At 44.8% G+C, this 12,690-nt stretch overlaps 1 non-coding gene across 1 annotated transcript; it reads left to right on the forward strand.

The window, feature by feature from the left end:
- The first annotated feature begins 311 nt into the window (after positions 1-311).
- Positions 312-383, forward strand: TRNAG-GCC. Its single transcript has one exon. It is a non-coding gene; the product is annotated as a tRNA-Gly (tRNA).
- Positions 384-12,690: the final 12,307 nt, after the last annotated feature.

Raw genomic sequence — 12,690 nt, forward strand, 5'->3', positions numbered from 1 at the left:
GGATTCTCCAGGCAAGGACACTAGAGTGGGTTGCCATTTCCTTCTCCAATGTATGAAAGTGAAAAATGAAAGTGAAGTTGCTCAGTCGTATCCTACTCCTAGCAACCCCATGGACTGCAGCCTACCAGGCTCCTCCGTCCATGGGATTTTCCAGGCAAGAGTACTGGAGTGGGTTGCCATTGCCTTCTCCATAAGGAGAGCTGCCATCAAAAAAAACATTCCAATGGCCATTCAGAGGCAGGGACAGAAGGAAAGAAACATCAGGCTCCCAAAGGTAATTGAGGTTATAAAATTTCAGTGTCTAGGGGACTTCCCTGGTGGTCCAGTGGCTAGGACTCTGCACTGCCAATGCAGCGACTCTGGTTTGATCCCTGGTTAGGGAGCTAGATCCCACGTGTCACAAATAAAAATCCCACATGCCACAATAAAGAGCAAAGACGCTGCTTGTCACAACTAATACCTAGCACAGCCAAATAAATGAACAAAAATAAAATTAGTTAATTAATCAAAAAAGATTCAGTGTCTGGAATTCATTTCTCTTTAAATTTCACACTGTCAAATGCTCACCATCATCAGGAAGGCTGAATTAACTGAATTAACATTGCTTTTCTCCAGGGGTCTCTTTATCTCTATCTCCATTCAACCAAGATTTGAGGAAGAATTATATGAAAGAGCAGAGAAGGCAATGGCACCCCACTCCAGTACTCTTGCCTGGAAAATCCCATGGATGGAGGAGCCTGGTGGGCTGCAGTCCATGGGGTCGCTGAGGGTCAGACACGACTGAGCGACTTCACTTTCACTTTTCACTTTCATGCATTGGAGAAGGAAATGGCAACCCGCTCCAGTGTTCTTGCCTGGAGAATCCCAGGGACGGGGGAGCCTGGTGGGCTGCCGTCTATGGGGTCGCACAGAGTCGGACATGACTGAAGTGACTTAGCAGTATATGAAAGAGAAGTCTTTTATTTATTTATTTATTTATATCCAGTTCCTTTGGGTGAAGATACAATTCAACAGCTAATCTCCATTAGTTGTGTAACTAATTCTATAGTTTAGTTAGTACAAGTCACTTTATTTTTGTGGGCTAGTTTCTTAACTGTAAAATAAAACCATTAAACTAGAACATTTCTAGGCTTCCTTTTAGCTCTTAGGTTTTAGGCATGTTCTCAGGCCCCAGGGTTTGAGTTTCTGTGGGCCAGTGTCACAGGTGTTAAAAGCCTGTGTCCCCTCTGTCTGTACTTGCTCCAATGTGGGCAGGGCCTGGGTCCCCACCTCTTTTTCCTGTCACTACAATGACTCTAACTGGAGGAATTAATGACAGAGGATAACCCTCCAGTTACTCTGGTCACAGGGACCTACTGAAGGTCGTTGGTCATTGCTGGGGTCAGGAAATGAAAACCCCTCCGGTTACTCTGGTCACAGGGACCTACTGAAGGTCGTTGGTCATTGCTGGGGTCAGGAAATGAAAACCCCTCCAGTTACTCTGGTCACAGGGACCTACTGAAGGTCGTTGGTCATTGCTGGGGTCAGGAAATGAAAACCTCTCCAGTTACTCTGGTCACAGGGACCTACTGAAGGTCGTTGGTCATTGCTGGGGTCAGGAAATGAAAACCTGCCCTACATACGGTTCATTGTTCTTCCTCCTTCAGTGGATGGAGGTCCTAAAACAGGCCTGCCATGTCAGATAGTCACACAGAGATTGAACTTGTGTGTGCTTTCTCTTTGGCCTGGCTGGGCCAGGATTTTCCCAGATGTGACAAAATCACACTGCTCAGTTCCACACACTGTATCTGCCCCCTTCCATGGGCTCCAAGTCAAAGAAGATTCTGCAAATGCTTCTTCTATGGTTCACCTGCCTGATGGCTTCAGACGTTTCTCTGAGTGCCAACGACCATCAGAATGGCAAGGACAGGGAAAGAGAGAAAGGCCCTCGGGTGGGGATGGCCGAGATGTGGGTCCTGCAGCTGGCTGAGTGCTCGGGTGATATTAGGATGTCACGGGGCCTTAGCCAGCCTCCCTTGGGACCTTCCATATGAATACCAACATGTGTGTGGTGGGGCCATGGCACATAAGACCATCACTCCATATTTCTGTGGAAATCATAGAGTTTATTTTATTTTATTTTCAGGAGAAGCGTGATAAAGCAGAATGCTCAGATGGCTGGACCCAAAGCCACTTTCAATTACTCTTCTATTAGGTTTTCTGCCATGGATCCACTTTTAAAACATTATAATTCTGTGAATATGGATGATCTGCAAATGGTAAACTGCAAACAATGTTCCATAGCCCACCTACATTGGGATCTTCTGGATGTTCATTAAAAAACAGATTTCGGTTCCCAATCTTCGGCCTTTGGAACTGGAATGCTTACGGTCCTGGCACAGAAATCTGTATTTAGAAGCTCCCCTGTGATGCTTACACCATCAAGTTTGAGAATCGAGACTCATTAAAATTTGTATGTGGCCCCCATCTCTTGACTTTGTGGATAATGAAGGATCTACTCTGCCAGGAATGCAATGAGCTTATCACATAAAAAGCCTTTTAAACAGATGAATCGTAAAAACTCTTCTTCTCAAATCCCTCAAATGGAGGATAAATTGACTTTTTGAAAACATTTATTATGTGGATTCCTTCATCACTAGCCATTGGTTGAGAAAGGCTTTAACTGGTTCTTCTCTCTGGGTCCCTCAAAGTTCTTGATCAAGCCAGCCCACTCATCTCCTAAATCTGAAATCTGTGGCAGCTGGGGGTGTTGGGCTGCCCATGGGGGTGAGGGTGCTGGAGGTGTGCACATGTACGTAAAGAGGCCAGTTGGCGGCTGGGCGTGACCTGCAGAATCCCAGCTGGAAAGGTGGGGACAGGGGACTGTAGTGGGAGGAGCAATGTCTAGCTGGGAAGCACTGGTCATTCCTCACCCCAGTATTGCTCTTTTATTCTGCTGCCAAACCCAAGGGTGACCAGGTGAGGAATCGATACAAACTTGAGTTTTTTGAGGTCAAAGATGATTTCCATCAGATAGGTCTCTTGGGGGGAAAAGAACAAACAAACAAACAAACAAAAAAAAACAGCTGCTGAATTTTGTGCCTCATCCATCTGACCAGTCAATCACAATGGAATCTGAAGTTTGAGGCCAAAGAGTCAGCATTTTGTCTTTTTATAGTTGATAGACAGTGACCCTTGCCAAGACTCCAGACACATGAAGGTAATACCACAACCCATTAAATTTATTATGGGACTGGGAGGTGACAAAACTGCCCCTAAGGTCAAAGCCTCATAAAGAAGAACAGAGCTCTGCTTTAGGTCTGAAATCACACACAATATCAGCACTGCGTTGCAGGGTGGGAGGTTAAGAGGTTGCTTTGAAATCCAGAACTGCTAAGTAAACCAACCTGTTCATATTTTCCCATGTTCTTTCTTGCTTCTGAGGAGGGTTCTGAGCAATTCATAGTGTAGGTCAGGATTGCAGAGGATCTTAGCTGAGCTTTTGTGCGTATTTACACATGTGTCCTTTCCAGCAGATGCTTTAGTGTTCAGTATGTAAGAAAAGAGTCAGAAATTGCCCCTGCTGCTGCTGCTGCTGCTAAGTCGCTTCAGTCGTGTCCGACTCTGTGCAACCCCATAGACGGGAGCTCACCAGGCTCCCCCATCCCTGGGATTCTCCAGGCAAGAACACTGGAGTGGGTTGCCATTTCCTTCTCCAATACAGGAAAGTGAAAAGTGAAAGGGAAGTCGATCAGTCGTGTCCGACTCTTAGTGACCCCATGGACTACAGCCTACCAGGCTCCTCCATCCATGGGATTTTCCAGGCAAGAGTACTGGAGTGGGTTGCCGTTGCCTTCTCTGGAAATTGCCCCTAGCTGGGCTGAAATAGCAGTGAGAGGTCAGAAGAGCTGGGAGAAGGATGCTTGGCTTCATCAGTTTAGGGATCAGTCTGGTACCTCCAGGCTCCTAAGCCAGTTTGTGCCCAGGGTTTGTGCCTAGCCCCGGGCACTTTATGCATCATCTTTTGAGAGTGGCCTATAGGAGGGAGGGAGCAGACAGAGCTGTCCTCTTGCAGAACCCCCCTGCCACCTGGCAGGGACAAGGTCCCCCCTCGACCCTTCTGTCTTATAATCCTTGGCACAGAGAAATCTTCAAACTGGGGCCACCATCAGGTTTGTTGGTGCCAGCAGGGGAAGGAAAAGCTTCCTTTCAGACAGGGGATTAATCTCAGCTCTTCATTCTGAGATGAAAAGCAAGGGAAAAAAAAACAGGCCCGCCATCCTCTGCTGGGCCCTCAGTGAATCAGAGTCGCACCAGGAGTCTGACCTTCCCCAGCTGACTCGCCCGTGACCCGACTTGGCAGACCCCCTGCCCTACCCGCTGTCTCTCACTTGTCACTAGGTGAGTCTGGCCACTGTCAGTTCACGAGGTTCCTGTGGAAACAGGTGCTCATGACTCCTCAGTCTGTCAAAAGTCTGAAGAGCCGGGGGCAAAATTTGCTTCATGCAGACTGCTATGTAGAGGGTGTGATGGAGCCTTCTCAGCAGAATGTGCGTCCAGAGAGGGCTGTGCCCCAGACTCCGGTGAGCTGTTAGCAGACATCTGCTCCTTGTGTATTAGTAATAGAATGGTCAGTTTCACTTTTTTTGTAAACTTGTTATTTTGTAGTGGGGTATAGCTGATAAACAATGTTGTGATAGTTTCAGGTAAACAGCCAAGGGACTCAGCCATACATATACATGTATCCATTCTCCCCCAAACTCCAGGATGGCTGGGTTTAAAATTGGGTCCATGGTGGGGGAAAGTTTGTGCCTTTTCCTTTGCACAAAACCGCTGAGTTCGTTTCCTCAAACCTTCTCCTTTTATGAATCTAGGAAAGATTTCAGGAAGGAGCTGCTATGGGGATGAAACAAGGAAGAGATCAAATTAGCACACCGTTTTCCTAATAGATCCACATCAGCCTTGGTCCTTGTTCTCTAGTAAATTACCATTATGAATATTTTACCACATGCAAATGAGAAGCCTGTGTCATCTGATTCATTTAAAATCTGTAGCCCACAGATCAGAAGATCCTTCCCAATCAAACCATTTGGTGTAAAGCAAGGTGGGGGGCGGCTTCCCAGGTGGTGTTAGTGGTAAATAACCCATCTGACAAGGCAGAGGATGTGAGAGAGCAGGGTTTGATCCCTGGGTTGATGAAGATCCTCTGGAGGAGGGCATAGCAACCCACTCCAATATTCTTGCCTGGAGAATCCCATAGACAGAGAAGCCTGGCGGGCTACAGTCCATAGGCTCACAAAGAGTCAGACGTGACTGAAGTGACTTAGCGCAACACAGCACAGCAAGGGAAGCAGCTGGGATTTAGGTAATATTTTTTCCTTTGCATTCATACATCGAATGCTTTGCCTGTGAGACGGAGAAAGCCTCAGCGCCCTTGGAATCTGATGTATAGGACATGATTCTGCACTGCATCCATCTAGATGCCAAGTTACACCAAAATCTACTTAGCAGTTAGCAACTCTGGCCTCACGCTCACTGAACTACATTGTGCAAGCTCCAAGCCCTCCAACCACTCGGATTCGCCTTCCGACCAGAGCACGCTCTGGGGGCCCTTCTAGTTAGACGGGCTCCCACCCAGTCCCAACTTCGCTGACTTCCAGTCTGCTCTCCCGCAGTCTGTACACTGAGGCTGACCCCCCACGCACCCCCCGGACCACCCTGGAGTTGAAAGCCTGGAGAAAGATGGCCAGATGCATGTATTACCCTCAACAAAGGGCCGCTGAACTCCTCACTCCCCTCGCCATCTCTGATCCACCCCCATAAGTGCCCTCAAGGCCACCCTAGTCAGAGCTCTTCCCCAGATGATTCCCTCCCCTCCCCCAGGGTCATCACCCCTGCCACTGGTCTTCAAGAGCTGACTCCGTCTCCCATTTATGGTCTCTCCATCCTCTGACCTCAGTCCTTTTCTGTGTAAATCTCTCTGCCCATTTGCTTTTGAGTCTCAAAGTCTCAAAAGTACTCTCCCTTTATGAAGGTAGTGACTTTATGCAAAGGTTTTTCAGTAAATGGAATCCTTTTATTTTTTTAAACAGAATTTTCCACAGAGTCCAATTTGTGAAGCAGATAAAAGGAGACTTTCCCTGGCTTGACCTCACCTCACCTGTGCACCTCTTCTTTTTACAAAATCTTGAGTCTCTTACATGTCATTGATTCTTTTCCATTATGTCTCAGCTTTTTCAAAGAACCTAAGTAAGAAATAAACTCGTCTTTGGCCCTCCTGATCACTGTAGCTTCCACTTAATTTTTACCATTTCTTTTAATGCATTTCTCAGAGAGGTCATTTGCCAGCTGGGTACCCTTTCCTCACATGTACTCTACCGTGGCTCCACTCAGGGGTCTGTGGGTGGTGAAATGTGGCCCAAAGTTCCTCCCGTCCCTATCTAAATGCCTCTTTGCAATGTGACTACCATGATTATTTATGTGACCTGGCCATTCTTCCCATTTCCCTAAATCTGGGCATGGCAGTGTGGCTTTAGCCCATGGTACATAAACAAGCGTGATGTGATCCACAATCTGAGGCTTGGAAATGCTTGTGCACTGGGGCTTTGCCTCTTTTACTGCTAGAAACCCTTGCCTCCACATGAATAAGACCAAGAAAACCTGAAGAACGAGGAGAGACATGGAGCTCAACCGGCACCAGTGGACAGCCAGCCCTTCTGGCCAGATATCCGAGTCAGTCATCTGAGACAAAGCACCAGCCAGCTCCAGGGCTGACTGCAGAACTGCTCAGGGAACCACAGACTTGGGAGCAATAGGAAGAAAGTTAAATCTTTGTATTTGGGTTGAAGTGTTACACAGCAAAAACTAATTGATACACCGGCAACGACTGGGTTTATATCAGTATCATCCTCGCGCTCAGTTGCTGAGTCTTGTCCAACTCTTTGCGACCCAGTGTACTGTAGCCCACCAGGCTCCTTAGCCGATGGAATTCTCCAGGCAAGAAGACTGGGGTGGGTTGCCATTTCCTCCTCCAGGGTATCTTCTTGATCCAGGGAATGAACCTGAGTCTCTTGACTGGCAGGCAGATTCTTTACAATGAGCCACCAGGAAAGCCCATATCAATATAGGGACCTTTATCCTTTTTTGCCTCAATATCTCTGTCCCATTTGAGGTCACTTGCTTTGCTGGAGGTCTTTAAAATGGATGCATATGGGGTGTTCAGGTATCACCTTGCTTCAAGCAAGAGTTAAGTATCTCCTGAGAGGTCTTAATTTACATAGGTAACTCTTGATATGGCAGTTAAAAAAAAAAAAAGACAGTGTAATTCAGGAAAATGGTCTTAGAATATGATTTCTGTGCCTGCTTTTCAGTTGTGGACAAACCTTGATATCAGCAGTGACTCAGTAGTGGACAATAAGCCCAGCTGATCAATGGTTTATAATTGCGAAATAGACCCTACCTATTCGCATTAGTCAGGGATCTACAGAGAAACAGAACCAATAGTGTGTGTGTGTTGTGTGTGTGTGTGTGTGTGTGTGTGCATGTGTGTGTATAGACAGAGAGTTATTTATCTTAAGAGAATGACTCATACAATTTTGAGGGCTGATATGTCTAAAATCTGGAGAGCAGATGGACAGGCTAGAGATCCAGGGAGGAGCTGAGGTTGTAATTCATGTTCAAAGGCTATCTGAGGCATAATTCCCTGTTCATCAGGGGATCTTAGTCTTTTTCCTATTATGGCTTCAACTGATCTGGTGAGGCCCACCACATTATAGAGGGCAATCTGCTTTACTCAAAGCCCACTGATTTAACTGTAAATCACATCTAAGATGCCTTCACCAAAACATCTGCCATAATGTTTGACCAAATATCTGTTTACTGTGGCCCAGCCAAGTTGATACATAAGATTAATCATCACACTCATCCTGTTGCTGACTGACTCCCCACAAAGTCATCATACCTGAGAAAGTCACTTGTTCTTGACCATATAGAACTGTCTAGCCTAGGAGGCTGGATATAGTAGATTTCTGCATGGTTATGATCTGGGATGTGTGCATTGTTTATGACTAATGAATCATAGCAAACATTCCCTCCATTTGCTTCCCTCCTTAATTCTCACTGATGAATTCTGGAGGAGGGAAAGCTATGCATCTGAGTAGTCATCTAAATGAATAGAAATTTAGGAAATAAAAAATACATGGAATTCCACTTTGATAGGATAGTGTTAGGGACTGCAGGAGTGGAGTTTCCACTTTTTTTTTTTTATTAAATTTGGTTGGAATTACAATGATGTGACCAAAGAGTAGTAAATGTGTCAGAGGTAGAAAGTGTGATTTCACAATCCTTTGTTTACAGGCTTTAAAAATCTTTGTCAGTTTATGCAAAAAGCTTCTAAAAGTAGAAGGATTAAAGCCACAGGATATAAAGGCTGGGACAAAACAAATGAATGTGGTTAATAACAGATATGTAGGCTCTCAAGGATATTAACATAAATAAAAATTCATCATGAGAAATAATTACATTCCCCATTTTGGCCCACCCTCTAATTCTCCTGGGCATGGAAAAATAATGGGAAGGTTAACACATTTCTCACATTTCTAAGCATGTTATTATTTCTTGCTTACACAAAAATTACATAAAAGCAATCACTTGGAATCTGAGAGTAGATGACATATACTAGACTCGGATAAAAGCTTAACCAAAATAGAAAAGCAATCTGGTATTGCTGACAATATTGTCACAAAAATATTACATTTTATGAAGGGGATTTCTCAGAATTCAATAACAACATGTTTAGCAGTTAAATTGAGTCATTTGCATATAGTGGCAAAGTGAAAATACAATAATCTCATTTTTCCTGCCTAATAGGATTTCCTGGGGCTGGATTGCTGGGGACACACTCATCTCCTTGCTTTCTGCCCATCATATTCCTCCCTCCGTATTTTTTTCCTCTCCATCAAGCCTTTTCTCTCTTTTTGCTCTACCTTTATTTGCATTATTCTTCTCCACCCCACACTCTCTTTGTTTCTCCCTTTTCTATCAGTTTCTTATTCACTAAAAGTGACCCCCCACTGACTACCATTAACCCATTCCTGGGTATGAGCAGAGAAAATGAATCATCATTTTTCATCTCTCTTCTTATGAGACCTTTTCCCTCCAAGTCTGCCTTACTATTGTTATTATTATTGTTTCTATCCTGGCAACTTTTTCTAGACCAGATCGAAAGAATTGTAGGACTTGACTGTTCACTAGAAGATGCAGTTAAATCCCGCAAAATCTGGAAAAGGAGGATTATATGCTTATTGAAGGTATGTCCGTGTGTGTGTGTGTATACAAACATTCACATATGTTTTGATTATTTCTTTCTTTTCTGTATAAATTATTTGGATAAACTTTAAACCATCAGAACCAGAAAGGCATGGTGATTAAGAGGGAGGGCTCTGACATTAAATTTGCTGCTGCTGCTGCTGCTGCTGCTGCTAAGTCGCTTCAGTCGTGTCTGACTCTGTGTGACCCCATAGATGGCAGCCCACCAGGCTCCGCCATCCCTGGGATTCTCCAGGCAAGAATACTGGAGTGGGTTGCCACTTCCTTCTCCAATGCATGAAAGTGAAAAGTGAAAGTGAAGTCTCTCAGTCGCATCCCACTCTTCGAGACCCCATGGACTGCAGCCTACCAGGCTCCTCCGTCCATGGGATTTTCCAGGAAAGAGTACTGGAGTGGGGTGCCATTGCCTTCTCCCGACATTAAATTTAGACGCACACATTTGGGGTTTTTTACTTGGAGTCTTTTTGAGATTCTGAGGCTACATGTGAGTCAAACACTGATGGTGACCCCTGGTCATTGTCACCTGCTCACCCAAGTTCCTGCTGGGGTGTCCATTGCTCTCCCACCAGAGGCTCTCCAAGGTAAGTGCCTCTTTGGACATGGAACTTAGGGAGAACCTGGGAGCTACTGCCCCTGTGATCTCAGGTTTGCCCTTCCTTCTGGGAGCTTGCTGTGCCTCTGGAGGCAGTGTGGGTACCCGACCATCACACACCCATCTCACTCCTCCTCCCCAGTCCTGGGAAATTCTCTCTCTCTCGCTCTCTCCCACTCTTTTCTTTTACATCAAGTGCCTCTTTGCCTTTAACTTCTTCCAAGTCCCTCTGCTTCTTTCAGCCAAGCCCTGGTTCTCTTCTACTGCCTCTGTGAATCCTCTTTCTCCTCTGAGCTTACCCAGGACAACTTACAGGCACATTTCCCCTGGAGCAATGGAGTGCAGGACTTTATTCCATTTGAATGGCTTGGGGAGGAGAGCAGCCAATGCGCAATGGGGGAAAAAAGAGAAAATATAGGAGGAAAAACTTTCAAATTAATTTCAAAACATTATCTAGCTACTAGTTTGTTTGTTTGTTTGTTTGTAGGATTTATTTTTCAGCTTGCTGAAACTGAACACTTCTTAACAACTTTTCTCAGCCCTACCTTATGTGCTTTCATTCTTGAGACAGTCTCATCTGTGACTTGGCCATCTCCTAGTTTCCCCATATTTTTCTTCTAAGACCTTTCTCCATAGTTCGTTTGGGCTGCTAACACAGAGCACCATAGACCAGGTGGCTAAGAAACAATACAAATTTATTTCTCACAGATGCAGAAGCTGGGAAGTCCAAGGTCAAAGTACTAGCAGATCTAGTATCTGGTGAGAAGCCGCTTCCTGATTCATGGACAGCCAGCTTCTCACTGTGCCCTCACAGGAGAGCAGAAAGCCAGCTTTCATATCTTTTCTTATAAGGTCACTGCTCCATTTTGTGAGGGCTCTGCCCTTACGATTTAATCATTTCCAAAAGCCCCTACCTCGTAATATTATCACATAGGAGGTCGGGATTTTTTTTATTGAAATATAGTTGGTTTACAATGTTGTGTTCTTTTCTGCTGTACATCACAGTGATTCAGATACACACACATACACATTTTCTTTTTTGGGCTTCCCTGGTGGCTCAGCAGTAAAGAATCTGCTTGCAAAGCAGGAGATATGGGTTCTATCCCTGAGTCAGGAAGATGCTTGGAGAAGGCAATGGCAACCCACTCCAGTATTCTTGCCTGGGATATCCTATGGACAGAGGAGCCTTGCAAGTTACAATCCATGGGATCACAAAGAGTAGGACACGACTTAGCGACTAAACCACCACCACAGCATTCTTTTTTATATATAGTTATATATGTACTTTATATATTTATATATATATATATTCTTTTTCATATTATTTAATATACTGTGGTGTTGGAGAAGACTCTTGAGGTCCTTGGACTGCAAGGAGCTCAAACCAGTCAATCCTAAAAGAAATCATTACTGAATATTAATTGGAAGGACTGATTCTGAAGCTGAAGCCCCAATACTTTGGCCACCTGATGCAAAGAACTGACTCATTTGAAAAGACCCTGATGCTGGGAAAGATTGAAGGCAGGAGGAGAAGGGGACGAGAGAGGATGAGATGGTTGCATGGCATCACTGACTCAATGGACATGAGTTTGAGCAAGCTCTGGAGATTGGTGATGGACAGGGAAGCCTGGAGTGCTGAAGTGCATGGGGTTGCAAAGAGTCAGACAGGACAGAGTGACTGAACTGAACTGATTGAATATAATTACATGGGGATTAGGGTTTAAAATATAAATTCTGAGTGGCCACAAAGTTTCAGTCTATAGAATCACTTGTTACCTTGTTTGGTTCCTTCTTCATGTAATGTTGACTAAGTGATTGCCATGTGTCAGCCCTGGGTCTACATTGGTCAAATGAAGTTGTCCCTCTGGCCCCCTTGATTGTTCCCGCTCTAAGTGTTACTTACCACAGACTGCCTTGTGTTATAATAATTTCTACAGCTAATAATAGTAGATTCAAATGATAAATTTAGCAAACTCTCCCAGTACACTAGGTCTTAAATTCATCTTTGTAGTTTCCAGAGCACACAAGTAGTAATACAATAAATATTTGATGAATTAATAAGTGATAATGATAATGCTATAAAACATTCAAATATATTTGTAGTGATAAAATTTTATTAAAATATTACTAAAAACACCATGTTTGCTGTTAATAGCTTCATACCTGGGGATGAAATACAACTCTAGGTCTCTGAAGTTAATTAGCAAGTGAAAAGTGAGTGTTTGTCACTCAGTTATGTCCAACTCTTTTTGATCCCATGGACTGTGGCCCAAGAGGTTCCTCTGTCCATGGGATTCTCTAGGCAAGAATGCTAGAGTGGGTTGCCATTCCCTTCTAAGCAGAATTTCCTGACCCAGGGCTTGAATCCAGTTCTCTTGCACTGTAGGCAGATTCTTTACCGTCTGAGCCACTAGGGAAGTCCCACAATTAGCGAGTGAACTAGTGCAAATTTCATTAGAGGAAAGAGACAGGATGGAGACACACAGCAAACACACTACTGCTGCTGCTCAGTCACTTCAGTCGTGTCCGACTCTGTGCGACCCCATAGACGGCAGCCCACCAGGCTCCCCCATCCCTGGGATTCTCCAGGCAAGAACACTGGAGTGGGTTGCCATTTCCTTCTCCAACACATGAAAGTGAAAAGTGAAAGTCACTCAGTCATGTCCGACCCCGTGAACTGCAGCCTACCAGGCTCCCTTGTCCATGGGATTTTTCAGGCAAGACCACTGGAGTGGGGTGCCATTGCCTTCTCTGCAGCACACATATTACCTTGCCCTACTTCTTCTTCTGAA

The sequence above is a fragment of the Bison bison genome, unplaced genomic scaffold, assembly GCF_000754665.1.
Source record: "Bison bison bison isolate TAMUID 2011002044 unplaced genomic scaffold, Bison_UMD1.0 scf7180017864099, whole genome shotgun sequence".
Taxonomy (NCBI): Eukaryota; Metazoa; Chordata; class Mammalia; order Artiodactyla; family Bovidae; genus Bison; species Bison bison.